We start from the raw sequence: 14,733 nt of genomic DNA, 5'->3' as shown, positions 1-14,733 counted from the left end.
AGTGTTCTCTATTTTCTTGGCAAATATCGTACTTTGGAGGTAACTTAAATGTAATATGTAACCTGATGAAATAAGTCTGATAAATTTGTGTTTTCCTTTAATTTATTAAGTAGCTGTTGATTTCTTGGTTGGTCAATATCAGCATTTATTAAGTTGAAGTTATTGTTCATTGGTCAACTATGACCTTCCAAATTAAAGCATTTAAAAAATATTAACAATAGATGTGCCCACATACACATTCTTGAGCTTCCTTTTATTAGCCATGTACTGAAGCAGAATTCATGTTTAGTCTTGTGAACCAGAAACATTTTTTCAATGTGTTCTCTGAACTCATAGATTACCTTACTCAATATTAACAATTTCCATTTGTAATGGATGTTTCATGGTATGGCCCTAGCACATGTTACTAATGTTGTGTGTTAGGGACCCGGGACAGGTTTTAGCCTCGTGTGGATGTGTGGCAGGCAGCCTCCTACTTCCTGTCATTTGCCAAATTTGCACAAGCCTCACCAGCCAAAAAAATATTCATCTAGGCTGATAGCCATGTTTCCTGAAGTTGTCAGAGATTCATAGATGTGGGGAGCTCCCTGAGATGATCGTTTTGAAGCTTCCACTCAGTGCTGGAATTCTTTCTACATTTTCCCCACAGATCTTATTATAAGAAATTTCTTATGTGTACTGGACCTGAATTCGTTACCTATAGCTTCAATGCAGTGGTGATGTTTGTATCTTCTATAACATGCTCCCTTCTGATATTTAAGCGATCATTTTACTGCCATATAATTCCACCATTGGAGCTCTGTTTCTTGGAATTTCTTTCCCTTAGGTCCTCTTTCAAGAAGAAACCAGATGTGTGAGACTCATTGGATCATCTTTCCATGAAAAGTATAATGCCTCAGGAAATTAAGAATAATTTTCTGGAGAGAGGTAGCTTTCCTAATGCTGGACAACTGTAACATAGAAAGAAAGGAGGATATGACAATGTTATATAAGAATTTACTAATCACTAGTGTTTCCGTATCGCAGTAATAAAATGTCAACATATGGAGAGTAGAGGCACTATAACTATCTAAAATGTGATAGAACATGACATATTTGAGTCCATGAAACTAGATATGTAAATGATGAAAAAATAAGTTTTAATTGTTTTCTAACAGTGAACTATTATAAATATTTCATCAATATGGAACTAAAAACAAAGATAAAATATGAGTGTTCTCTTATGAAAGGACATACCAGTCTTACCTCAACCCGTACCTTGCCAATCAGTTTTCTGCTCATTTTGATAAGGGTGGGGTGTTATACCAGGGGATGACATTGTTATGTGACCCATCACTACTCTCATTTTGCTACCTCTACATCACTATGCTATAAATGTGGTCTATGGGTAATAATGAGAATAAAATGTAAAGTTTGTACAGTTCTGGGTAGAATGAATTTTATAATGGAAACTAATACTTTACTGGTGGTATGAGAATAAAAGAGAGCAGTATTCAGCATCATCACCATCAGCATCACTTGCATCATCACCATTGATTACCACCATCGCCGTAGTTCTTTTCTTCTTTACCTCTGTCCAACCCTCTTTTGCACTAACACTTCACACTTACCTTTTTTTCTAGAGAAACTCTCCACCATCTCCAGTGCCATCAGGTTTTATGCTTTCCAATTTGTGCCAATATTTTGTCCCTCTTTTACATCCAGATCAAACCCATCCCTCCCTTGAACTTCTCCTTGATGGTCTTAACACATGGGCTCCCTCTCTCCCCTCAATCTTGTTCATGTCATGTTTATGTCATGCATAATATACTTCTAAGTATATTATATTCTATTAATTGTGTTAATAACTTATTTCCACCATTGGAGAGTGAGTGCTTCTGTTTCTGGGAACATAGCTGTTGGACTGGGCAATAGAAACCATAGTCTCTCCTGTGAGGTGTCCCAGGTAGAATCCAAGTGGGATTCAGAGAGGTCTGAGTATGTCTGTTCAAATCAGGGAATCTCTAGGGAGAAAAATCACCATCACCAATGAGGTTAAAAGGAGCCAGGCACAGAAAGATCAACTTCGTAAAAAACACATTCTGTGTGTAGAGGTTGATGGGGCTGGAGCAGGAATGGGATTGCAGATATAGAATTGATTGCAGTATAATATCTATTCAAGCTTAATGATTAGCACATGTGGGAATGTCAGAGGCATTATGTCAGGAGAGAAGGCTCTGTTGGGGTCCAGAGCTCCTACATGAGTAGATGGTAAAAAAAGTTAGTGGAATCTAAGTTATTTTACTGTGACCGACTTGTACTCATAGATTGGTGAGGCCCATGAACACTATTTTTTTTAAAATTCAAGTAAAGTTAACTCACAATATTATATTAATTTCAGGTGTACAACATAGTGATTCAACATTTTATAGATAATACTCCATAAAAAGTTATTATAAAATATTGGCTATATTCCATATGCTGTAAATTACTTCTTTGTAACTTATTTATTTTGTATCTAGTAGTTTGTATTTCTTAATCCCCTTCACCTATCTTGCACCTCCTACCACCCCATCCCCTCTGGTAACCACTAGTTTGTTCTCTGTATCTGTGAGTCTGTTTCTGTCCTGTCATGTTTGTTTATTTTTTAGATTTCACATGTAAGTGAAAACAAACAGCATTTGTTATTCTCTGTCTGACTTATTTCACTAAACATAACACTTTCCAGGTTCATCGGTGTTGTCACAGAAAACGAAAACACTAATTGAAAAAGATATATGCACCCCAATGTTCACAGCAGTATTATTTACAATAGCCAAGATATGGAAGCAACCTAAGTGTCCATCAACAGGTGAATGGATAAAGAAGATGTGGTATGTATATATAATAGAATATTATTCAGCTATAAAAAAAAAGAAATTTTGCTATGAACACTATTATACAACCATTTATACACTAGTGCATACACTAATATGCACTAGAGCCTTTAAAAGCATTTGTTTTCAGACATTATCCAGAAAAAGCCCTCCAAGATAGTATTATTATTTACATTTTACAGACAAAAAAACCATGAAGGCTCATAGAAGTTAAGAAATGTAACCATGGGCACACAGCTCATAAGTACATGTAGTTATGTCTTGATCTGCAGCCTAAGCCTCCTTCTACCCTCACCACTCTGCCCCATTTTGGAAGCATTCAGTGAAGTTTGTTGAATGATTAAAACATTGAAGAGTAAGATGAGAGTCTGAAGTAGGGCACTGACTACAGTTTATATCCCTATAGGATAAGAACCAACATTGCAATAACAACATTTTTAATTTTCATGGAATTTTGCTTTTATAAAGTATACAACCCTATCAATGATGGACATATTTTATGAAGAAAACAGCGTTTTAAATACAGATTTGATATTTTAAAATGAGAGTATGATCACCCTTATTTATTAACAGTATTAGACCAATCGTCCTGCTATTCCTTTTCCTTTGTAACAGGGAAAAAGCTTATTCAAGGCCACATGATTCAGGGTGCATCATGGGGATAATATTCTTATTACTCAATATTTAAAAGCAATAATTTCAGAAGATGAATTCATGGATTTTCTAATACAGTAAAATTAAATTTTAAAAAATACCCTTAAATGCAGCTGATATAACCCCTTCATGTGCAATTAGCAAATATCAAAGAGAAACTTTAATATTAGCATTATTCTTTTTGCCCCAGTGAGTAGGATATTATTTAAATTGATATGACATAAGAGAATATAAATAATTCCTAAGTGTAGATTTAAACTGGAATTTCAGTCAGAGTTTGAAATCAGTATGTATTATCAATTCCCTATTTCCCAGTGTATCATTTATTACCAGCCTGAAGATTTTTTTCAGAGATTAAATTAACATTAGGGCAAAAATAAACATTATAAATAAATACAAAAATTGCTATTCTGAAAATCCAGTTGAAAAGAAAGTAAATGGATTGGTGTAGTATCAAATTCCATCTTCCCTAGAATAGCTCAGACACAGTTCCAAGCATAAGTAATCTTCTGTAACTTCTTTTGCAATAAAAATGAAATATCTTAAAACCTGAAAGTATAATTTCATTATGTACTATTCTAGATACACAATCTAGATTCAGAAATAGCTGTGGCATGAGAGGAATTCTGATTCACTTCACACCACTAGTTGGTCAAGGTAAGGAGAAGTGGGCTCTCCTGAAATCTCAGAGTGGTTTTCTGGGTCTGAGGGCTTTCTTTGGTTCATCTGAGTGGCAAGAGCTGATGGTGACAATGGTGAACCTTTTCCTCCCAGACAATCTTCTTTCTAGGTGTGTATGAACTTCTTAGTATAAGCTCAGGTTACCATAATGTACTGGTGGAATTGGGCTTTTTCTAGTCTTAGTCGTTTCCTTAGCAGTTTCTGGAAAACCAAACAGCCTATATGTCTCCAATCCTTTTCCCACTGAAGATATGTTGTAGAGCAGTACAGGGTGAGGCTCCACTGAGTCATATGCATATGGAAAATTAACTCTATTGTGCTATGTTGGGTGCATGTTGGTTTTATCTGTAGACATAGTGGAGAGCCACCCATCTGGCATTATTTGAGGGTTATCCAGAAAAAAATCCCAAACTCAAATTTCTATGAAGTGCTCTAATGTCCAGAATGTCCACTGCTAATATATCACCTCATTCTTTGTAATGTTATCCTTTCAAAACCGGGTCCTAGGGTTGAGTCTTGTCAAATGTCCAGAAGTCAACCACTGAGTTCCCCACTACTATGTCTTCCTCTGTAATTGGATCATATTCCTCAATCTCTATCCTATCCATTCCTGACTTGTTTCCTCTCTCCAGTCAGCTAATTGATGTTGAGGCATCCGTAATGTCTCTGAATGGAACACAATTGAGGAATGATTGACACCAGTCTAACACATTACACCATTGTGCTTCTTTCCTCCTTAAAATATAGATACTCCTGAGAAGATAAACATGCAATTACTTATAGAACCAATAATTCCATGAGGCTATGGGGCTATAGACAAGAGGTAACCAATGGACACCTAGCCTGAAAAAGATGGCAGAAGCTTCTCCTGTTTTCAGAAATTTTACTGTTTTCGCTATGCTGCCTGATAACTCTAGAACTGTATTTCCTTTTTCTTTATTTAAAAAAAAAAATTTTCCACCAGCACATATAGTGGAATTCTACTATAGGCTCCAGGACTCCCATTTAACCTCAAAAATGAAGAGAAAGCAATTCAGTAGGTGGTTAAGAATGTGTCATAGGCACAAAATCAGCTTAAGGCATTATGAATTTTCTGTGGAGAAAATGCATTTATTCATTCTGTTCTAAGTCAAGATGGCTGAAGCCCATTATCTCAAACTTTGATAAAAAATCCCCTTTAGGATGTGAATAGCCCATGAAATATTTCAGTCAAAAATAAAATTTTTGGAGAGAGTGAGGGTCCAGTTGAAACTGATGGAGTAGAGTTTAGGCTTGCAATCATCAAAGCTTTCTCTGAGCTTTCTAGATAGAAAGGGGCATAGAGAGTTAATGGGTGATATTATCCTAATTATTATTGTATAGCATAAGAGGGCCAATCTATTTCTGTAGAATAATAGAGGTAGGATGAGATTCGACAGCATCTGTCACAATACATGCAAATATATAGAGAATTGACAATGAGCCATGATCTCATAAGTGATTCTATTTTCCATCTGAATAATGACAATGCTGCATTTCAAGCTCACATGACAGATACCTTCGGAGGCTCTCTGGGGTCGGCACTGGAAGCCCTTTCTAAATGCATTTGCAAGGGTGAATGTATTCGGACTTAGAATTTTCTAAAGATTTTATATCCCTAGGGAATTTTCTAGATACTTTTTTTAGTTTAGGTTTTAAAACATTCTTTTTCACAGGCATTTATTAATTAGTTTTCATGTGCTCACTTCTGTGTTAGCAGCTTTAGGAAATGCAGAAGGCATGGTTTCTACCCTAAAGGAGCTTATAGTCTTATTGGAGGAGACATGGATAAGTCTGATCATACAATCCCATTGCAAAACAGGTATTAAGTGCTCAGCTGTAGTCTCTACAGTAAGTGTTGTCTACAGAAGATTATGGACTGAGGGGCTCAGTGAGGAATTCATAGAAGAGGGGAAACTTGAACCGTGCAATGTGGGATAGGAAGGGCTTGGATAGAGAGGTGAGAATAGAGGAGTGAGAGGTCTTGAACAAGCACCACCCAGAAGATGCAGACGGTGCAAAGGCATGTGTGGAGGAGGCATACTAAGAGTCACTGCTGACTGGCAGGACACCTGAGTCTTGCCTGAATCCTGAGCTGGCAGGACACCTGAACCAGCCTATCGCCTACCTTCATCAGCTATGCAAGACCCTCCTTTCCTTCCTCTTGCCTCCTCCCTCACCCATATGGGAAGTGATCAGTGTTTTCCTTGTAAGCCAGTGGATTAAGCAGCAGCACACTCCTCCCATAAGACTGCAGGTTAAAAGAGGGATGAGGCAAGAGACTTGGAAGAAATATCCACATGCCTGGTGTTCCTTCTCTACTCAAATTTCTAGAGGGGAGAGGGGTTTGGGACAAAGGGATGCTTGCTAGTATCTAATAACACCTGATGTTATATATTGAATCAACCACAGGCTTATATCCCTTTCCCAGGCTGGTGAAATGTTAATTAAATATTAATTCAACCCTTCTCTTTCCTGATCCCATTAGGTCACAAATATTTGCTCAGCTAACCTCTCTTCTACTGTGTACTCTCCTCTGTCTCTTCTGCTTGAAGAGATTTCAAGCAGGTTTCTACAGCACCTCCCAATCTCCAAAACATCCATTCCTTGTTCTCCTTAAATAAACAGGTCTTTTTGTTTGGTTTGATTTTTACAGTTTTTATAATAACAGCAGTAATAAAAATAGCTCTTGTTTTGCAGATCTGCCACTTGCTGAGCACTAAGATAAGCGTATCAGAAGCATTAGCTCATTTAATCCTGTACAAAGCCTATGGGAGGATGCTGTTATACCTGTTCAGAGAAGGTGAACGTCTCTCCTAAATTTAAATAGCTACTGAGTGCTGGATCGCAGACCCATGAACTGCTAAATGGGGGCTCTTTCTAGCACATCGCACTTCCACAGGGGAGACAAATTGGATAAGTTTTAACAGTTCAAGGGGCTCCCCAGATGATCAAAGCAGTTAACTAGTCCTTATAATCAGTAAGTGGGGTGAAATATATTTACTCATTTTGATAGAATTTGAAGAACTGCACACAGCCCAGAATGTGGGTTACCTCTGTGTGAAGTTATGGAAAAGTGTGACTGAGATTTACTCCCTAGTTACATCTTATTCATTACAGATTCCTGGTCCTTCAATTTGGTCCAGGAAAATCAGACTCAGTTCAGATGAATGGATGATACAGCCATTCCCCTATTTCTGTGGTATAGGTGATATGGACTAAAATTTAAACCAACTTCAATTAAAATTGTTGGGGGTTAAGGGAGATGGAGGGGAGGCACAGCTTGGGGAAGGGGTAGAGAGTTCTGGGGGACTTCCAGGGGAAAATGATAAGAGAACCAAATCTCTTGCAGGAACCTTATGTGCATAGGAGAGCAGATCAAGCCTTGTAGATTTTACCTGGAGGCTGAACTGGCATCTGGATTGCCATTAGTTCTGGAAGTCTGCCGTCTGTTTATTTTCTAACAGAACCTGCCTCTCTCTTTTCTCAGGGTGAAACCTGGATTATCTAATCTAGCCTCAGAGAAGCCTTCTTGGGTCCTGCCATTGGCTGACCCACTGGGAAAGGGAGGAAGTTTCATATCGGGCCCAGAGAAGCCATCCCTTGAATCTAAACTACCCATTGGCAACCTCACATTGCAGCTTTCATTTCTCCAAAAATTATTATTCATTCTGGCCCCAAACTCACTTCTTTCTTTCCTGACCCATTTCTCTTGGCCTGAAGCATATTCACCAGCTTGTTTTTTATTTTTAAGACATATGGGAATCTTAAATCAGTGTTCCAAAATTATACACTCACTTCAGATCTTCCATGGTCTGTTAATAGATGTTACATAAGAAGAAGGCTCTGTGAGTAAACATGTTTGGGAAATGCTGAATTAACCCAAGTTAAAACATGAAGGAGGGGATCAACAACAACCTCAATGTAGTCTTTACCTCTGAAGAGGGAAGAGGAGAATGGTTTGAGAATTCAATTGCATCTAGAACTTCTTTTTTCAAATGTTAAGCAACAAGACAAAATGTTAATCTGTATTTAATTTGAGTGGTGGGTATACTGATATTCTCTTTATCATCATATATGTTTGAAACATTTCATAATTAAAAATAGTTAAATCTGTTTGAGTTTATTTCCTTTTCTACAGGACTTTTAATTATTACATTGGTTTGAACTTTGAATCTTTAGTAGGGAGCTATAGTACTTGGTATTTACCAATTATTTGACCTAGAAATCTTTTAGGAGGGAGCATATCTTGCAACTCTGGTCTCTGGGGCACACTTTGGGAAGTGCCAACTTAAGAGACACTGGTCTTTCTCTTCTATTATCCTGATGCTTTTTTCTTAGTGTCACTGTTGGCCCCAAGGTCCCACAGCTGGGAACTATCATCTCAGAAGACTTTGTACTACCTCTTAGTTAGACTCCTACCAGGATTAGCACATGCTATTCAGTATTTCCTGTTTCAGAGGGTTTATCTCTCTCTCTCTTTATTCCACTCAGAGCATGATTATTTTTTGAGCATCCTTAGTTTGGGATTTATTTTTGGAGCTTAGATTATTGGCATGTCCAAAATTCAATGAATAATCCATCCTTCCCCAACTTTTCCCTTCTCTCCTGATACTCTTAGAATCCCTGCTTAGACTGAAGACCTTCACACCCATTTCCCTTCCTTCCAGGAGAAGATGTTTCATAATCTCAAAATGTTTTAAGTGTATAGAATCTATAATAAACTCAATCTTCCAAAATGGAAGTAGAGAATTATATTCTTATAGGGAAAGTTTCTTTCTGTTTTCTGCTCTACATTAAAGTTATATTAGTCATCAGCAAATGAGTTTGAAAGGCATGGTTTGGCTTCCTCAAGAAAAAATATTTTTGCATATTAGGTAATTGAGAAAAGTTAAATGTTCTGATATATAGTGTAGAAAATAAATGAAGTGACTACAAATACCACACAAGATTAAGATAACAGTCCAGTTATAGGGAAGAGGTACAATATACTGGGGATACCATGAGATTAGGGAGCAGGGTCTTCGAATGTAGACTAGACTCTGTTATAACTTGCGGTGTAATTTTAATAATTCATTTTATTTCTTTGTGCTTGAGTTTACTGTTTAAAGAAGTTACCATAAAATCTACCCTGCATATTCTATACTGTTGATCAAATGAGAGAAAATGTTAAAATAGTTTGAAAGGTCTGAAATGCTGTTGAATAAAAATAGGACAGATGTTTACCATTAATATTTCTTAAGGCTTTCAAGTTGAATAGCTGACCAAAGTCAGTGGACTGAATATTTCCATAATAAAAGGCAGGGTAATAAAACTCTGGTAAAAGGCCTTTGCTTGGTCCACAATTTACCGGGATAAGACATAGTTGAGAGGCCAATAACAGAGGAGAGTCAATGTACTCTTTAGTAGAGAACTTGCGAGGTCAGGTCTTGAACCATGTGTGAAATATGGATTCTAAGTGAAGACCCTGTTCAAATCAGTTACTAAGTTAATTTAATCCTGCTTTTCTGCATCTCTAGAAGTACCTAGGAGAGTCTGGCAAAAATGATCCTTGTCTCTACCATTGGATGCCTAGTCAATTTGCCTAGTCAGGGGTGAATGGAGTCAGCTTTTGTGTTAGAATCTATGAAAGCATGTTGAGGATGAGATGTAGTGAGGTGAAGGTGTTTCCCCACACCCTCTCCCTCCATTGCATTTGATACCATACATTAGTGAGCTCTGGCTGCAAATTATCAACATAGTAGCTATATTCCATTTACAAATATAGACAACAAAGGCATTTGTATCTTGACAGTGAGCAAAATAAAATATTAAGAAGAATGAAGACTAAAGGAGAGAAGGAAGGTAAGAAAATTGAGAGGTTACAGGAAAAAGAAAAAGGTGGAACAAATCCTATAGAAATTTATGCTAAAGGTGGGCTTTAGGAATAATCATGACAAATGGGTCACGAACAAACAGAGATGAGGGACATGTGCATTGGCAAACTCCACATGGAGTAAGGAGTCAGTTTTGGGATCTTCCATGATTTTGGAATTCTACTTTAGAGGACCTGTTGCTGTAGGCATGGCATGGCACCAAACACAATGGGGAGCCCTAGAACTTGGGACATTGTGGACTATATCATTTATCGTGTCAGGTCTCCAAAAACTATTTAATACTGTTTTGTCTTTCTCAATTTCTCTTCTCTCTGTATGCCTACAACTACCAAGGAACCCCAGTACTGTCTCCCATGATAAGGAATTAATCTTGGTGGTCTAAACTGATTTGGGGCTTATTTCAGATGAAGCCATATGATTCATTTATTCAATTTGTAGGTCCTCAAGCCCAGCATCACACGCAAGGCTTTTTATATCCCAATCTCTCCCCAATTTTGCCTTCCGTTTTCCCACCCAGAAAGTTTATGTCTCGCCCAGACTGTGGTCCTCTGTGTCCACAGTACAAGTTCTTAGTCCTTCATTAAACCAAGTTCAGCAATATCTCTATCAGCAGCAGTGCTTTAACGTTGTAGGGTTGATGCATGTATTTTTAAAGATAATAGAAATGTTTGTTCTTGACAATCTTATAATTCAAAAGCTTTTCTATACAGACTGCATTGCTTCAAATCATTCTGAATCAGTAGGTTTCACAGTATTACCTTGAGTGCCTGTTCTGCCAAGATCCTCACCAATATTTAAATCCATTTAGGGAAACAATTCAGAATCTTTTGAGTGTGAAAAGTATAATAAATATAAAAACATTCTATTCTTTCTATAGTTTACCTTAGGGTCTATACGTTAATCACCCCAAAATGTCCATAAGCATATAGGAAAACAAGTACTTATTTAAAATCAAAGCTGCTTGAATTCCAGATGGTTCAAAGTATATCTTTATCTTGAGCAAGTTCCCTAATTCTGCAAGAACAAATGGTGGAATGTTATTAAAATGTTAATTAGTTAAATTTAGTCCCCAAAGTATAAAGAAAACAAAATTGCACCTACATGATTTTATTTTTACTAATGGGGGAAAGAAATTCTGATATATAAAGAAATGAGGTTATTTTAGAGGAAGAAGAAATACATAATGTGAGTTTTAGATTAAAATATCCAGGACTGTAAAACAAGTCTAAGCAAAATTATTGGGGTATGTTTCCAACCTATTATATGATGCTATTTTCAAAATAAGCTGTTTTTATTTATGTCATGAGTTCTTTCTTTTCTTTTTTTTTTAACATCTTTATATTAGAGTAAAATTGCTTTACAATAGTGTATTAGTTTCTGCTTTATAACAAAGTGAATCAGTTATACATATACATATGTTCCCATATCTCTTCCCTCTTGCATATCCCTCCCTCCTACCCTCCCTATCCCACCCCTCTAGGTGGTCACAAAACACGGAGCTGATCTCCCTGTGCTATGCGGCTGCTTCCCACTAGCTATCTATTGTACATTTGGTAGTGTATATATGTCCATGACACTCTCTCACCCTGTCACATCTCACCCCTCCCCCTCCCCATATCCTCAAGTCCATTCTCTAGTAGGTCTGTGTCTTTATTCCCGTCTTGCCACTAGGATCTTCATGACCTTTTTTTTTTTTCCCCTTAGATTCCATATATATGTGTTAGCATACTGTATTTGTTTTTCTCTTTCTGACTTACTTCACTCTGTATGACAGACTCTAACTCCATCCACCTCAATACAAATAACTCCATTTCATTTCTTTTTATGGCTGAGTAATATTCCATTGTATATATGTGCCACATCTTCTTTATCCATTCATCCAATGATGGACACTTAGGTTGCTTCTGTGTCCTGGCTATTGTAAATAGAGCTGCAATGAACATTTTGGTACATGACTCTTTTTGAATTATGGTTTTCTCAGGGTATATGGCCAGTAGTGGGATTGCTGGGTCGTATGGTAGTTCTATTTTTAGTTTTTTAAGGAACCTCCATACTGTTCTCCATAATGGCTGTATCAATTTACATTCCTACCAAAAGTGCAAGAGTGTTCTCTTTTCTCCACACCCTCTCCAGCATTTATTGTTTCTAGATTTTTTGATAATGGCCATTCTGACTGGTGTGAGGTGATATCTCATTGTAGTTTTGATTTGCATTTCTCTAATGATTAATGATGTTGAGCATTATTGCATGTGTTTGTTGGCAATCTGTATATCTTCTTTGGAGAAATGTCTATTTAAGTCTTCTGCCCATTTTTGGATTAGGTTGTTTGTTTTTCTGTTATTGAGCTGCATGAGCTGCTTGTATATTTTGGAGATTAATCCTTTGTCAGTTGCTTCATTTGCAAATATTTTCTCCCATTCTGAGGGTTGTCTTTTGGTCTTGTTTATGGTTTCCTTTGCTGTGCAAAAGCTTTTAAGTTTCATTAGGTCCCATTTGTTTATTTTTGTTTTTATTTCCATTTCTCTAGGAGCTGGGTCAAAAAGGATCTTGCTGTGATTTATGTCATAGAGTGTTCTGCCTATGTTTTCCTCTAAGAGTTTGATAGTGTCTGGCCTTACATTTAGGTCTTCAATCCATTTTGAGTTTATTTTTGTGTATGGTGTTAGGGAGTGTTCTAATTTCATACTTTTACATGTACCTGTCCAGTTTTCCCAGCACCACTTATTGAAGAGGCAGTCTGTTCTCCACTGTATATGCTTGCCTCCTTTATCAAAGATAAGGTGACCATATGTGCGTGGGTTTATCTCTGGGCTTTCTATCCTGTTCCATTGTTCTATGTTTCTGTTTTTGTGCCAGTACCATACTGTCTTGATTACTGTAGCTTTGTAGTATAGCCTGAAGTCAGGGAGCCTGATTCCTCCAGCTCCATTTTTCGTTCTCAAGATTGTTTGGCTATTCGGGGTCTTTTGTGTTTCCATACAAATTGTGAAAATTTTTGTTCTAGTTCTGTGAAAAATGCCAGTGGTAGTTTGATAGGGATTGCATTGAATCTGTAGATTGCTTTGGGTAGTAGAGTCATTTTCACAATGTTCATTCTTCCAATGTAAGAACATGGTATATCTCTCCATCTATTTGTATCATCTTTAATTTCTTTCATCAGTGTCTTATAATTTTCTGCATACAGGTCTTTTGTCTCCTTAGGTAGGTTTATTCCTAGATATTTTATTCTTTTTGTTACAATGCTAAATGGGAGTGTTTTCTTAATTTCACTTTTAGATTTTTCATCATTAGTGTATAGGAATACAAGCGATTGCTGTGGATTAATTTTGTATCCTGCTACTTTACCAAATTCATTGATTAGCTCTAGTAGTTTTATGGTAGGATCTTTAGGATTCTCTATGTATAGTATCATGTCATCTGCAAAAAGTGACAGCTTTATTTCTTCTTTTCCGATATGGATTCCTTTGATTTCTTTTTCTCCTCTGATTGCTGTGGCTAAAACTTCCAAAATTATGTTGAATAACATTGGTGAGAGTGAGCAACCTTGTCTTGTTCCTGATCTTAGTGGAAATGGTTTCAGTTTTTCACCATTGAGGACTATATTGGCTGTGGGTCTGTCATATATGGCCTTTATTATGTTGAGGAAAGTTCCCTGTATGCCTACGTTCTGCAGGGCTTTTATCATAAATGGGTGTTGAATTTTGTTGAAAGTTTTCTCTGCATCTATTGAGATGATCATATGGTTTTTCTCCTTCAATTTGTTAATATGGTGTATCACGTTGATTGATTTGCATATATTAAAGAATCCTTGCATTCCTGGGATAAACCCCACTTGGTCATGGTGTATGATCCTTTTAGTGTGCTGTTGGATTCTGTTTGCTAGTATTTTGTTGAGGATTTTTGCATCTATGTTCATCAGTGATATTGGCCTGTAGTTTTCTGTCTTTGTGACATCTTTGTCTGGTTTTGGTATCAGGGTGATGGTGGCCTCGTAGAATGAGTTGGGGAGTGTTCCTCCCTCTGCAATATTTTGGAAGAGTTTGAGAAGGATAGGTGTTAGCTCTTCTCTAAATGTTTGATAGAATTCGCCTGTGAAGCCATCTGGCCCTCCGCTTTTGTTTGTTGGAAGATTTTTATTCACAGTTTCAATTTCAGTGCTTGTGATTGGTCTGTTCATATTTTCCATTTCTTCCTGGTTCAGTCTCGGCAGTTGTGCATTTCTAAGAATTTGTCCATTTCTTCCAGGTTGTCCATTTTATTGGCATAGAGTTGCTTGTAGTAATCTCTCATGATCGTTTGTATTTCTGCAGTGTCAGTGGTTACTTCTCCTTTTTCATTTCTTAAATTTACTGAGGCTTGATTTGTGACCCAAGATGTGATCTATCCTGGAGAATGTTCCGTGTGCACTTGAGACGAACGTGTAATCTGCTGTTTTTGGATGGAATGTCCTATAAATATCTATTAAATCTATCTGGTCTATTGTGTCATTTAAAGCTTCTGTTTCCTTATTTATTTTCATTTTGGATGATCTGTCCATTGGTGTAAGTGAGGTGTTAAAGTCCCCCACTATTATTGTGTTACTGTCAATTTCCTCTTTTATAGCTGTTAGCAGTTGCCTTATGTAATGAGGTGCTCCTATGTTGGGTGCA

Source organism: Eubalaena glacialis, chromosome 15 (genome assembly GCF_028564815.1).
Source record: "Eubalaena glacialis isolate mEubGla1 chromosome 15, mEubGla1.1.hap2.+ XY, whole genome shotgun sequence".
Classification (NCBI taxonomy): domain Eukaryota; kingdom Metazoa; phylum Chordata; class Mammalia; order Artiodactyla; family Balaenidae; genus Eubalaena; species Eubalaena glacialis.
The sequence above is the reverse complement of the archived record's forward strand: the minus strand, read 5'-3'. Positions refer to the sequence as shown.